The sequence below is a fragment of the Myotis nattereri genome (genome assembly GCF_964212035.1).
Source record: "Myotis nattereri genome assembly, chromosome: 1".
NCBI lineage: Eukaryota > Metazoa > Chordata > Mammalia > Chiroptera > Vespertilionidae > Myotis > Myotis nattereri.
The window spans coordinates 51,409,174-51,423,787 of NC_138075.1; positions in this window are offsets into that span (position 1 = coordinate 51,409,174).

The window sequence follows — 14,614 nt, forward strand, 5'->3', positions numbered from 1 at the left end:
ATCTACCTTTATGCCAATACCACAAAGTCTTAATGTTGCTTAATGGTAGGTCTTGAAATCAGGGAGTGTAAGTCTTCCAACCCAGCTATCCTTTTTAAAACTGGTTTGTCCATTCTAGGTCTTCCACATTTCTATATGGGTTTTATAACTAGATTTTCAATTTCTACAAAAACCCTTTAGAGCGTTGTGAATAAAAGACTTACATGATCTGCCATGATTGGTTTGGCTCAGTGGATAGAGCGTCGGCCTGTGGACTGAAAGGTCCCAGGTTCGATTCTGGTCAAGGGCATGTACCTTGGTTGCGGGCACATCCCCAGTGGGAGGTGTGCAGGAGGCAGCTGATCAATGTTTCTCTCTCACCGATGTTTCTAACTCTCTATTCCTCTCCCTCTCTGTAAAAAATCAATAAAATATATATTTAAAAAAGACTTACATGATCTGATTTGCATTTGAAAAGGATTACTCTGGTTGCTGTGACTTGCTCAACATCAAAGCCAAGCCTGAACTACCCATTTTACAAGGATATTTCAAATCCATTGGACAAAGTAAAAAATAAACAAGCATCAACACATTAATAAGTATTAGGATGTTAAATGCATTTGGACCAGGTTCAGCAAGTAAAACTTCTTAATGATTGCCTTTGGTAAATTATTTGACCCTGAAGAGATCTAATTGAGCCCTCCAAAAATGCCTCCCAAAAGTGGAAGACGTCCCATGTCTCTCTCCTTGCCTGGCAGCTGTGTGACTGCAATGGTAACAGTAGTTTTGAAATCAGACTGTTTGGATTTCTCTTGCTATTTTTATAGAATCTTGGTTTTTCCAGAGTTGTATTGGTTTATAAATGGCAGGAAAATAAATGCTATTCTAATTCATAAATCAGCAGCAGAAGAATTTTGTAGCTTCCCAGATAACCCCGTTGCCCTTTGAGCCTTCCTTCCTGCTAACCAGGCAGCGTTTCCTATCTGTGTGTAATGAGGGTGTTCCATATGCAAATAAAACAACATCCCCTCAACACTACCATTAACATTTTTCCCTGATAATATCGCTCAGTGATATTGATTCTTCCTTTTCTAAAATCTGACAGTTTCCATCTTTGTTGGTAGAGCGGGTCAAACTACAAGTCATTTGGAAGAACTGCATGGTGTTGCAGGAAAGTCAAAGTTGTCATTTGATTACTAACTGGATGACTTTAGGCAAATCGCATAAACAGAGCTTCATCTTTTCCAATAAAATGCAGCTATCACCATTAACCACCCTTTACCACAAGACTTGTGTGAATCCAGTGTGACAGTGTACATAACAAAAACCTAAGGACTGTGGGGGCATAGTATAGAAATGTTGGGCACTAGAATTGCAAACAGTAGACAGTGTTGATTCTGTGGACCCACTTGCATATTTTTTAATGTATTGAACTAAGGACAGTGTTTATTGGGTAGCTACAACAGACTTGGGATGGCACAATTACTGTGGGGTAGAAAAGAAGCGTAGGTGCCATGCTTATCTCCTCACAGAGACTGTAACTTAAGCAGGGAGAAAAGTCTTGCACATAAAATAACAAGAGACCTATATTAATGGCTCATATTTGGAAATGCTTTTCAAGTTGCTGATTTTCTTCACATGCTTTTTCTCATCTCATTCTTACAAACAACTGTGTATAGGGATGGTATGTTTGTCTTCATTTTACAGATGAGGAAACCTAACCCCAGAAAGCTCAGGTGATTTCTCCAAAGTTATAAAGCTCATAAACAGTGGAGTTGGGACTCAAATCCAGATTATTTTCTGATTCCGAGTCTGGAAAATCTGTTCGATGGTTCTCCAACTTGATGTGATGAGATGCAAGTGACTGCATCTTAGACCTGGGTCTAAGACTCTGATCTTTAAACAAATAGCTCAGGTGACTCTCTTGCAGGCAGACTGCCCTTGGCTCCCCTGGCAGGAGCAGAGGCTACCACATGTCTGTACACCGGCATGCGCGGGGTAGTGTTTCTGAGCACAAGCAGTGGATCCAGGCTGCCTGCATTTAAATCCTGCTTTCACTGCTTCTAGCTGGACAAATTCTGTCTCCACTTTGTGCCTCAGTTCCCCACCTATGAAATGGGGGAATACCCGTACATACTCACAAGCTTGGGATGAAGATTAAATAAGTTATTAATTGTAAAGCACGCAGAACAGTACTGGCATACAACATGCTTTGTTCCTGTGAGAAGGGGAATGTGGCCATAGGAACACTGCCATGCCAAGGACAGTGGGGGACAGCCTCTCTGGGATGCAGTGGCCTCCTCCCTCACTGACAACAACTCCCATTCCTTCATCTCATACCCTCTCTTTTGATCTTGCTGTTGTTGGCAGCCCTAGGCATCGATTCCCTGGGAGGCAGCCTACAGTTATCTCAGCTTGCAAAGTACCTGGAAGGTTCTAAGGGGCCCTCCAGCCTTAAACTTTGTTCCTTTATCCCATTTAAATCTACTTTCTCTGCTAAAGGAAATAAACCAACACAGTAAAGCTTGCTGATAGCCACTCCATCTGTATTATGGCACACAATGATGGCTGGAAGTTAAAGGTTTGATATATAGGTCTATTTTTTTATTGCCAGTCCCTGCCCCTGAAGAAAGTATTAAAATTTCCAGATGAGTAACCAAACAATAAATAGATGAGACAGTTGCTGTGAATATCTGATTTTTTGCATAATAATGAGATATTGCTGGATAATGCACTCTGCCATCCCCAGTTTGTCTAAATTATCATTTTGATTGGTCAAATGCATAAGAAAGATATACCAATAAAGTCATGTCAAGTGCTCCATTGTAAATTGATGCAGGATGGAGATTTCTGCAGGTCTGCGGTGAGGAGGGGGCAGGGAGAACCAGTTCTTCAGGAAGTAACTTTGGGTGGATGTTTCTTCAGCAAAATCCTAATCAATGCCCTAGCCAGGTGGCTCAGCTGGTTGGAGCGTCTTCCCATACACCAAAAGGCTGTGGGTTCCATTCCTGGTCAGGGCACATACCTGGGTTGCGGGTTCCATCCTGCCTCCCTGCCCCCCTCCTTGTTGGGGTGTATACCGGAGGCAACTGATCAATGTTGCTCTCTCTCCCTCTCTCTAAAATCAAAAAACATTTCCTTGGGTGAGGATTAAAAAGAAATCCTAACCAGAGGCATCTGAAATCCTCATTTCTCCAAGGCCAGATGCATAAACATGAGGTAAACATTTGTACCTTCTAAGGCCTTGTGTGTTGTTTTTGGAATTGAAAAGAAGAACCAAATTTAGAAAAGAAGGGTTGTTCTAGGACATCGAAGTTTGTTTTGTGTGGAACATTTTCCCCTTGGTTTTGCATCCCTAAACTATAACTTCAGAGTGTTGATAGAGCTTTTGAAACAGAAAGACCTGTCATTGGGGAATGTGATATCAATACATCCCAATAGCTCTTTTGCCACCTTAAAAAAAAAAGGAAGAATTCTATCAGGTCTAAATTGGGGTAGAAACTAAAATTGCCTGAACTACTCTGACTCACAACTACTCTTTCTTCTTGCTTATGTAACACTTGGTTAATTGTTTGGTAATTTATCCTGGATTTTTGTTGTTGTTAATTCTCACCTGAGGATATTTTCCCCACCAATTCCCAGAGAGAGAGAAACATCGATGTGAGAGAGACATATGGATTAGTTGCCTCCTACACACACCCAGACTGGGGCCAGGGATTGAGCCTCCAATGGAGGCAGGAGCTCCTGACCAGAATCAAACCAGGGACCCCCTCAGTCCACGGGCGGATGCTTTATCCACTGAGCCAAAATGGCCAGGGCATGAATTTTATTTTTAAACTTTGCCTATTGCTGAGTTGAACTGGTATTTTCATCCTTTATTCTGATTTAAATTTTCTGTGGCCTGGTCTATGAACTCCATGAGGTGAGGAACTACATCTTGGCATGACTTATAAGCTATGGGGGATTTGCACATAGTAGGTGCTTAAACAGAGCACAGGCCTAGCACTCCGATAGTCTAGGATTGCTAAACACATACCATGTTTTGAAATTTTTCAAAACAATAACCAAACATAGGATAATGCAGAATCTATTACAAATAAACATGGCAATCATTTATCACGCACCAACCTTGGGCCATGCACCCTACAGACATTATTAGCTCATTGACTGTGTACATCTTGGTGAAGAGGAAACTCTTGCTCCTATTTTACAGGGAAAGAAACTGAGGCTCTAAAATGCTTATTAGTTGGGCCAACGTGACACAGTCAGCAGGTGAACTTGCATCCATCCCACTCTAAGATTCCTTTCTGTAAGCCACACAGTCTTCCTGTTATCGTGATTAGATTACATTACTCTGTCCTCTTTTGTCTCTCAGATTTCTGGTCAGCAACCGAGCTGATGGATTCCCTGACAGTGAGTCACCTCAGCCATGAGGATTGGGGATGGCCATCTTCAGAAATCCCACCTATCTAAGGGGCTATTAGCAAAGCTGAGCCAGAGAACCTTCTTAGACTGATGGAGCTGAACTTTCCCGGAAGTCAGAAGCTGCTCACAGTCTGGTAGAAGGATATTCTGCTTAAATGGAAAAATGCATGGGGGGGGGAAACTGGGATTTTCTTTAAAACAAACAAACAAAAAGATAATAAACCTGTAAAGAAATCCCTAGATGCATATAATTTGGACATGTCTCAGAAATCTGTAGATTATATAATGTGATGAGTTTGGTATTGAAAGGAAACCACTGCAATCTCAGGGAAAGAATCTCTTGTTAGATTGATTTGCTATAATTAATTTGTTATTAATTAATGACACTTTGAGAATCCTTTGAGGAAAAAGATACAAAATATGACCTAGACCAGGAATGATGTCTTTCCTGTATTAGACCAGGAATAATGTCTTTCCTGTATTAGTCTTGTTACCATTGGAGATACCCGTTATTCTGACAGAGACTATTTATAGCTCATTGCTTTAAGCTCCCTGTATTGTATCTGTATGCACCTCCCCACCCCCACTCTTCTCTCCTCACCCAAAGAGTTTCTTGAAGGCATAGAGTACTATTTTCCAAGACTGAGCAAAATATGTGACCAGAGAAGGTAAATATAAATGTGGTATAATAAAAAAGAAATATGTGGTTTTTGCCCCTGCTTCCTGGCACAGAGCTCCTAAAACCCTTGGAATTCATTGTCTTTAAAGTGCTAATGAGATGACTCATGGGGGGAACCCCTAGATAGCTTCTCGATGGAGGCTTGTCACCAGAAAAACCAACTAAGTGGTTACAGTATTAGAACTTTCAGTCCCACCTCTGGAGAGGGGAGAGGGGCTGGAGAGTGAATTCAGTCACCAATGTTTAATGATTTAATTAACCAGGCCGATGTAATAAGACTTCCATTACAACCTCTAAATGTAAGGGATTTAGGGAGCTTCCAGATTGGTGCTGAGGAGGTGGCATTACCAGAGAAGGCATGGAAACTCTGTGCCCACTCCCCACCTCCAAATACCTTGCCCCTTGCCCTATGCATTTCTTCACTTAGCTGTTCCTGAGTTGTGTCCTTTATATTAAACTGGAGTGTTGTTCTAGCAAATTATTGAACATGAAGGGGTTGTTGTAGGAACCCCTGAATTTGCAATCAGCTGAGCAAGCAAAAGTGCAGGTAGCCTGGGGACACCATGTGCAGCTGGTGCTGAAGTGGGGGCAGTCTTGTGGGACTGAACCCTCTATCTCTGCATGGGGTCTACACTAGCTCTGGGGAGCTAGTCTCAGAATTCAATTGAATTGTAGGACACTCATTTAGTATTGGAGAATCAAAGAATTTGTTGTCCTTTGGAAAGGACACACTATTTGGTATCAGGAAAACATGATGTGGAAGGAAGGAAGGAAGGAAGGAAGGAAGGAAGGAAGGAAGGAAGGAAGGAAGGGAGGGAGGGAGGGAGGGAGGGAGGGAGGGAGGGAGGGAGGGAAGAATTTTTGTTACCTAGTGCATTTTAGTCACAATAAATGAAACCTGATTCACAGTGACTTCAATAGTAAAGGGAGCTAACTGGTTCATTATATTTCAGAGGTCCAGGGCAGGACTGGCATCAGGCAGTACTCTTTAGAGTAGGTCATTAATGTCCAATAGTCTGTTCTTCCTGCCAGGCGCACTGCATCTTATGGTGGCTTCCCTGGGGTCCCCAAGATGGCAATCAGCAACTTCCAGCCACTTCTCATCAATTCTGGCAGGACAGACTGTCTTTGTGGAATCATTTCTGTCAAAATTCTGAAAACCACTCTGATTGGATCAACTGAAGTCACATGCACATTTCTGACTAATCACTGTGCCTGGGGACGCCCTGATTGGCTTAGTATAGGTTATTTGGTAGCAGCAGCTTTCTTATCACTTATGCACGCCTAAACTGAAACTAGAGGTTTTAGAAAGGGAAGAATAGATCCTGGAAAGGCAACCAGCTAATCTCCATTCTAAGGTTTGGAATGTTGCTTTACACGACATAACAAGTAATATAGTTCATTTGTTTACTACCTAATGCAAAATATTTTAATCAGCTAATCTCTGGCAGATGTTATATTTAGGAGAGGTCTGGTTAGTTTACCATAAACTAACTATGTAGTATATCACATATTAGATCAAATCAATGGTGTGTTTGGTGGTACTTTGTACTAGTGAATGATACAGCCCGAGCCTGTTGTTTACTATCACATATCTATTGATCTGTGTGAGCAAATGGAGAAATATAAGCACATATTGAGAGTGTGACAGACTTTCAATGTCTGATACAAAGCTCTGTAACTAGCTTTGAATACATTTAATAGCCCCCAAATTCACAATCAAATGGATTATTACTTGATAAAAATCTAGACTACATCTTGACCTTTTGCCAAATTTATGGTTCATTACCACCCAATAAACATAGGTATGATAGCAAAAATTTCACAGATCAATTGGAACTCCATGTTTTTAGCTCTGGGGTTGGCAAACTTTTTCTTAAAGGGCCAGATGATAAATATTTTAGGCTTTGTGAGCCATATGGTTTGTGTTGCAACTTAACTCTGCTATAGTACAAAAAGCAGTCACAGACAATATATAAATGACTGAATATGGCTGTATTTCAATACAACTATATACTTACATATATATGCACCAAAATTGAAATTTCATATAATTGGCATGTGTCATGAAACATTCTTAATCTTTTTCAAGTATTTAAATGATAGAAATGGTAAAATCAAAAACAAAAACAAAAACAAAAACAAAAAAACCCACTTTTTTATAGTTCATAGGCTGTACAAAGATAAGTGGCAAGCTGGTTTTGGCTCATGGTTGGTTTTGCCAACCCCCATTTTAGCTCAGTGCTGCAAAACTATGATATTTATGAAAATGGCATTACCTAAACCAATAAGTTGCATATTCACCATAAAATGTCATTCTACTTTGCAATAGGTTATGTAAGTTTAATCGTTATTTTTTTGTCCCTTTCACTAAACTTTGGATACCATTGAATGATCCAAAGTTTCTAGAATTCACACTTTTACTTTTTTTTTAATATATTTTTATTGATTTTTTACAGAGAAGAAGGGAGAGGGATAGAGAGTTGGAAACATAGATCAGCTGCCTCCTGCACACCTCTTACTGGGGATGTGCCTGCAACCAAGGTACATGCCCTTGACTGGAATCGAACCTGGGACCCTTCAGTCCCCAGCCCAACGCTCTATCCAGTGAGCCAAACCAGCTAGGACCACACTTTTACTTTTAAACTTATAAAGATTTAAGCTTTTTAAAGAAACATGGAAGTGATTTCAGGCTGTGGGACAGCTTCAAGGTTAGGCTGCATCTTTATTGGAGCTGGTGCAGGCTGAGAGCTCTTACCCAAACTCAGCATTCCCCTCTCAAGGTCACTTGCTTTCCACTAGCCCTATTTCCATCAATAAAGCCTCATTGCTAGTTGTCCAGGATTGAATCTTCAGAGTCATTATATTGTGAGCATGCTATAGGAATCCTACTCAGTGTGAGAGATTCTATGTTGTGGATCTGCCTCTGGGGTCCTGGGAATGGGACATGACCCTTAGCTGACCATATCTCCTCAGCTACAGTGATTAATTTAAAAATGGGCTGGTGACCCAAAGAGAAACAATCATACTTCTTCCTAGAACTTTTGTTAGAACTATCAGGTTGAATTGGGTTTCTCTTACTTGTGACCTAAAGAATCCTGACTAACTGAATTGCCATTTAATTCTTTTGAGTCTTACTTCTCCTTCCCAGCACCTCCCACTCTCACTATCTAGTTTGTCACTATATCCTCTAAATTATTGGCTATGTCTTTTGAACCCATCCCTTTCTCTCTATTCTTAATTATTTCACCATCACCTCCTTCTATTTCTCACAGTAGTCTCATAGTATCCTTTTCAATAAATATTTTTAAAATATATTTTTATTGATTTCAGAGAGGATGGGAGAGGGAGAGAGAGATAGAAACATCAGTGATGAGAGAGAATCATTGATCAGTTGCCTCCTGCATGCCCCACCCCCGGGGATTGAACCCACAACCTAGGCATATGCCCTGACCAGGAATCGAACTGTGACCTCCTGGTTCATAGCGCAATGCTCAACCACTGAGCCACACTGGCCTGGCCAATAAATATTTTTTGAAGCTATATGTTACAATGGCAGGAGAATAAATTGGCAAGAACACTGGATGTAGAGTCAGGTAGAACCTGGGTTTGAATCTTATTCAGTCCCTTATCAAAAAATAAAACTCCTTTAGGTAATAGTTTTTCAGTTTGTATAATAAGAAATACCTCATAGGTTGATGTGAGGATTAAAGGTGAATAACGTATGTGAATCAGAGAGTAAAATACCCATCAGCACCTTAGTAACAAGGTTTCCTATTGGGCGAAAGGAACTATAGAAGACCTGTCTGGCATTCAGCTCTCCTTTCCATGGGACTTGCTCCCATTCCACCCACCTTGCTCATCACTTCCTATCAACTTTGCAGCCTCATTATTCATAAATTTTCTAAGACCTTCACTAGCCACACAGACTCTTCACTCTGGTCCCCAAAACCTTCCATCGTCTCTCTCCACCATGAGGCCTCTTTTCTACCAAGCGATCTCTCCACTGTCTGACAGATACACACCAGCTGAAGTTCTTATGCTAATAAACTTGAGTTTGAGCTGTTTGCCTTCACCCAGTCCTAAGCCCCAAATCCTCTCTAGGCCTGCCATTCCTCCTCTTCACCCTTCTCCTTCTCAGATCTCGCATAGAACATGTTCTGCCTTCTAGGTATGTTCTCCATGTGTGCCCTCCCCTCCTCTTCCTGGAGATTAGGGCCTGTTGGGTATATTTGCTTCACCATTTTCCTGCTGCTCAACTCCTAGCACATGCCTAATGGTGTGCTCATGCCTAGTGTTCCATAAGCAAGAAATACAGACTTTCAGAGCTAATGAATTAAGTGACCCAGGATCATAAACACACTGTTACTCAAGATTCAGTCTGGAAGACATAAATCAGACTAGATATTTAAAATACAATAAATTTGCTACAGGGAGTCAGTTACATGGGTGTTTGTAGGCTGAGAGCACAAAAAAGGAACACTGAAAAAATACCAAAATAGTAACTCAGGAAGCAGCTACCACTCCTGGGACCACAGAACAGAAAGGGAGAGGTTGCAGATAGCAGAACCTAGCAGTGTAGAGAAAGGGCCTCATAGAGATGAGACGCAGACCTGAGGAGGGGATGCTGCCCTGCTGATACCAGTGTCCTGGAAGGCCAGAGAGGGACCTTGAGGAACTGGTGCTCAGAACTCAACTGGCACAACTCAGGCGGCCTGGTGAGGCTCGCTCTGGAGGTGCTGAAAGAAGGTGAAGATTGGAGCCAAAGCCACTGTGGGAGGGAAGCTGACAGAAAGAGCAAAAGCAGGAGGGAGGTTCCTTCTCTCCTCCTCTCTCCTTCCAACATTCCTTTGGGACTTCCGGTTTGCAGGAACTTACAGGAAGCCAGCTGGCAAAAGAGTTTAGGACATAAAAATTTCGGAACAAAGTATGGAGGACTGATTTTGGAGCTGAGAAAGGACAGGTCAATAACCAGCTCAACATCTCTAATACAACTAACATTTTGAGGAAGACAATAAGGCTCCGAGAGCTTCAGTGATTTGTTCTGCACCTCCTCTTTAAATCATTGAGTCCATGGTCTTAATCTACCCCTTAGGAATGGTGCTGTTATTTTTATTTTATGAGGAGATAATACCCAAACTTGATAAATTGTGAGAATAGGAGTCTACTTCTCCTTTCTCTTTTGGCCATTTTATGCGGATTAATGGCAAGTAGTATATGCCATGTAGGACCACATATGTTGTTTTGAGCAATTAGAAAAAGGTTTACTGCTTTGCCACGTTTAATGGTTCTAAGTCAGGATATTTTTTTTAAGGTTCAGGGAGGGCATGTGAATCAGCCTCCACAACAGCATATGAATTTCCAGTTACCACCAAGCTGTTGGGGGCAAGGGCACCTCAACATCATTCTGAAAAACATAACAAACTCTAGCAGAAACCATCACAGAACCCTTCTACTCCAAAGTGGTAGCAGGTTTTCTTTTTCTGTAAGAAAGTTGGTCAATGAAGGCAAAACAAAAATATCTCCTAACGATATTATTTGTATCTAAAAGAATCTTCTCCAAGTCTCCCCTTTCCTGTACCATCTGTCAAACCCCAAGGAGCATGGACATCAATCCCAGAGGACTGGCAATTGACTGGCTTTGCCATGCATGGATGGACATTCTGAAACTTAATAGAACAGGATAAGGGAGGAAGGGGCAAAAAAGCACCCTGAGCTTTGAAGTTGGATCCATCAAGATGAGGCGGGCTGCAGTGACTCCAAAGACTGAGCATGGACATTTGATTAGTAGCCTTAGGACCTCTTGTAGGGGGGCTTATGTGCAGGGCAGAGAGGCCAAAACACAACCACCAAACCAGGTTGACGTGATCAAGAACCTTGGGTGAACTACACTGGCATTCTCGGCAAGCGTAGCTATGTTAGGAAAAGACTGAGACTCCAAACGCACAGCAAACCCAAGTATAAAAACATGCAATTTCCTCAGGAGTCACAACTGAGGCCTGTGGTCAAAAAGGAGGCTAGAACTGGACAGGAAATGCAAAGATACACAACCTTCTTAAAATGCACAATATGAGAGTACCAAGCATACTTGTAGAAAGTACCACTAAAGAAATTTGAGCATTAAAAGAAAACACCAAATATCGACTCCTTCAATATTTGGTTCCATTATCAACAACAAAAATTCTATTTACTGAGATAGAAAGTTACATGAATCTTATCCTTCCTTCCCCTCTCTGTTCCCTCTTTTCTTTTTTTCTTCTTTCTCAAATCACATTGAAAGTACAAAAATGGTACTTTCCCCCCTTCTCAATCATTTTATTATCTGACTGTGAGGGAATAAAAGACACATAGGTCAGAAATTTTCTTTTAACTACAGGAACACATCCCTGCTTGGATTTCATCTCAGCTACCCTCATTCCCAAAAGATTTGAGTTAATCATAAATGGATCCAGGCTGGTAGGCTGTACTTTGAGGTCCATCTTTATTTTCCGAAGGTGAGGGGGTGGGTAGTATTCCATTGTGCCTTTTTGGGTACCTGATCTGATGAGATTAAAGATAAAAAATTCCTATGATCATAGAGAGATATTTTGGGTTCTATTGAAGTGGTTTTCCCTGCTTCCCATCCATGTAAGTTAAATAGAAGATAGTTTGGGAATAAATTGCAAGTTAGTAATGTAGTGAATCATAATTCATCAAAAAGCTGGGAAGGGTAAGAGAAGTAAAAAAAGAATTCTCTGCGAAAATTATTTTGTGTCTGAGATAGTTGGCTTAAAACCCTTTCTGTCTGCAGACCTGAATGAACTTGTTATATAGCCCCTGAATCTGGAAAATCATGTGAGCTGCTGCCTTTAGCAACAAGTGTCTTTATATTAAACCAACTTGTATTAGAGTCCATTGGGCATTGATACCACTTACTAGCCAGGTTACCTGAGCAAATTAGTTAAATGCCCTGTGCCTCAATATTCCTATCTGTAAAATGAGCATAAGCACCACTCATAAGGTTGTTGTTAGGATTAAATGAGTTAATATTTGTAAAGAACTTAGAACAGTACCTGGTACCTGGTAAATCCTGTGTAGGTCTTTATTAAATATTTAAAAGTGGCAGAGAAGTAGCTTGCGCCATTGATTGGTGGGGAAAAGAAGACTAAAAGTGCCCCAATTTTGTACACTCACAACCTATATAATCTTATTAACCAATGTCACCCCAATACACTTCATTAAAATGTTTTTTAAAAGTGCCCCAATTTGTGTTAACTGCCCCTATGTGACCAGCTATCACATTGTTTGTGCGCATGACTTTTCAGCAATCTTAATAACATTTTGTCAACATCGTATCTTAAGATCTATGAAAAGGCCCACTTTGGGAGAATATGCAGGAAAAGAAGCAACAATTCCCCTTGCCATAGCAACCCTTATTCAGACAGTGACCATTTGAGGGTTAGAAAATAGCATGAAAAATAGACCTTCCCTCTTCGAGTCTGCACTCTGTCCTGAAGAACTTAAAACCAAATTCGTTTCAGGCAGGACGATGTCTTACAGGTATTTTTACTTTGCTACTCCCCGGTCCTAGCCGGTAATAGTAGCTGAAGTTTGCAAGACACTTCAAAGCACTTTCACCTACTCGGCTCCACTTGATCTCCGAGACAAGCCTTTGAGGGCACCCTTGTTCTCATAAGAGAGACAGGTAACTGAGCGCTAAGGAGACTTGCTCAGAACCATTTAGGTAAAATGTGATAAAACTAGAACTCAAATTCAGGTCTTCCGATGAAAACATTTTCTTGAAAAATCTTGTTTGGGCAGGTCAAATTGAGTTGAATCAGACCGGGTTGAACTGGCTTGCACTGAATTACAAGGACATGTGGTCAGATATCATAGGGGACCCTTTTAAAGGACCACACTAACAGAAGCATCACATCTTCATCCAGCTTCTCCTCTTCCTCGCAGCCTTCCCTTTCCTCTGCTTTTACCGTGTGTCTCTCCTCGGTTTTGTGAGCCAAGCTGAGGGTAGGAATGATCAGCTCCAGGGCAGTGGGGTAGTTTGGGGAATATGAAAAAGTAAGTGTGAATAAATTCCTTTAGACCTTTTTACATTTCCGATCCAAAGCCATTAATTCCAAATCAGAAGAATGAGTTCAGCCATAGTCAGTAGTGATGGCACTTATCCTGCTTGTTCTCATTCCTGGGTGTCCTCTGACCCATAAGCCCTCAATCAGCGCCTGTGTCCCCATGTCGTGCCTCACACAGTGTTAAGCTACTTTATTAAAAACAAGTAAGACCTCAAGAGTGGGGAAATCTGACATGGAAGTGTCACGTAAGAAAGCCAAGATGAAAAGCTACAACAAGGTGACAAAATCTGAAGCTCCAGTTCTTTGCCATCCCTCCACCCCCCACCGCCCACCCCCCACTCATCTCCCACCTTGAGACTTTGCCACCAAAGGGCAGCTGAAGAAATGACATAGTCAACACCTCCTGTGGGCCTGTACCCTCCAGGCTTATCTATCTGAAAAACTGTTTTCAGTTTCAGGGAAGGTATCAGAGACTTAAGAAATGGTTTGGGTGGAGGGTGGATCCCTTTCTCTTTAGACCTGGGTCTGAGCAGTGACCATTCCCTATAGTTACACAAACTACCCAGGACCCCCACTTAAAAGGTGCAGCTGGTCATGCTGTGTAAACTGGATGAAAGTGATGTGAGCCGACATTGTCAGATAAAAGTCTTCATTTTGACAACTGGCGGATACTCAGGTGCTCAAAGTTTGCCTGTTGAATGACCATTCTTGGCTGTAATGTCTCTCCACGGAGCTGCTCTAATGACCTTTCATCAATATATTTGTGATTTTTGACATTTAGTGCCATTTGTCTGGCATTGGAGGTGGGACTGAACTTATGTTTTACTTTCAGAACCTGACTTTGGTGTTGTTAAATTATTTGGATATATCGGTAAGATTATATATCAGTAAGGAATATATCAGTAAGATTCACCAAGTGAGTAAAATGAAGGAATTGGTTTACCTGGAATCTCTCAGGGCCTTCCCAACTCTAACATTCAGTGTCTTTATAATTCTAAGTTGAGGTACTATTGCTCTGGGACCCTAGGTAGAGGGCAGACAGCAGTGGAAATGTAAGGACCAACATTAAAATCCTAAATTAAACTACATTATTGAATGTGCAGGGAGCTGTTAGGGAATTTCACATGCCAGCGCTAATGTAGTTTACATCCTTGGAAACAGTATTGAGTTAGGTATAAAAGATGTTCACTGCAACAATCTTTGTATTAGCAAACACAAAACTAAAACAAATAGACAAACCTAAAATCATTCAAATGCCCCAAGCAGGCATTTAGATTTCCACTCAGTTGGCATACTATATACAACTGTTAAAATTGATGATAATGAAAACTATGTATTGCCATGTTATGAAAACATGGGAATTGCTTAAACAATGCTGGAGAAAAGCAAGATATACAATTGTATGTATAATGATTGTAATTATGGAAAATCTTGAAAGGACAAATGGATTCTTTTAAAATACACA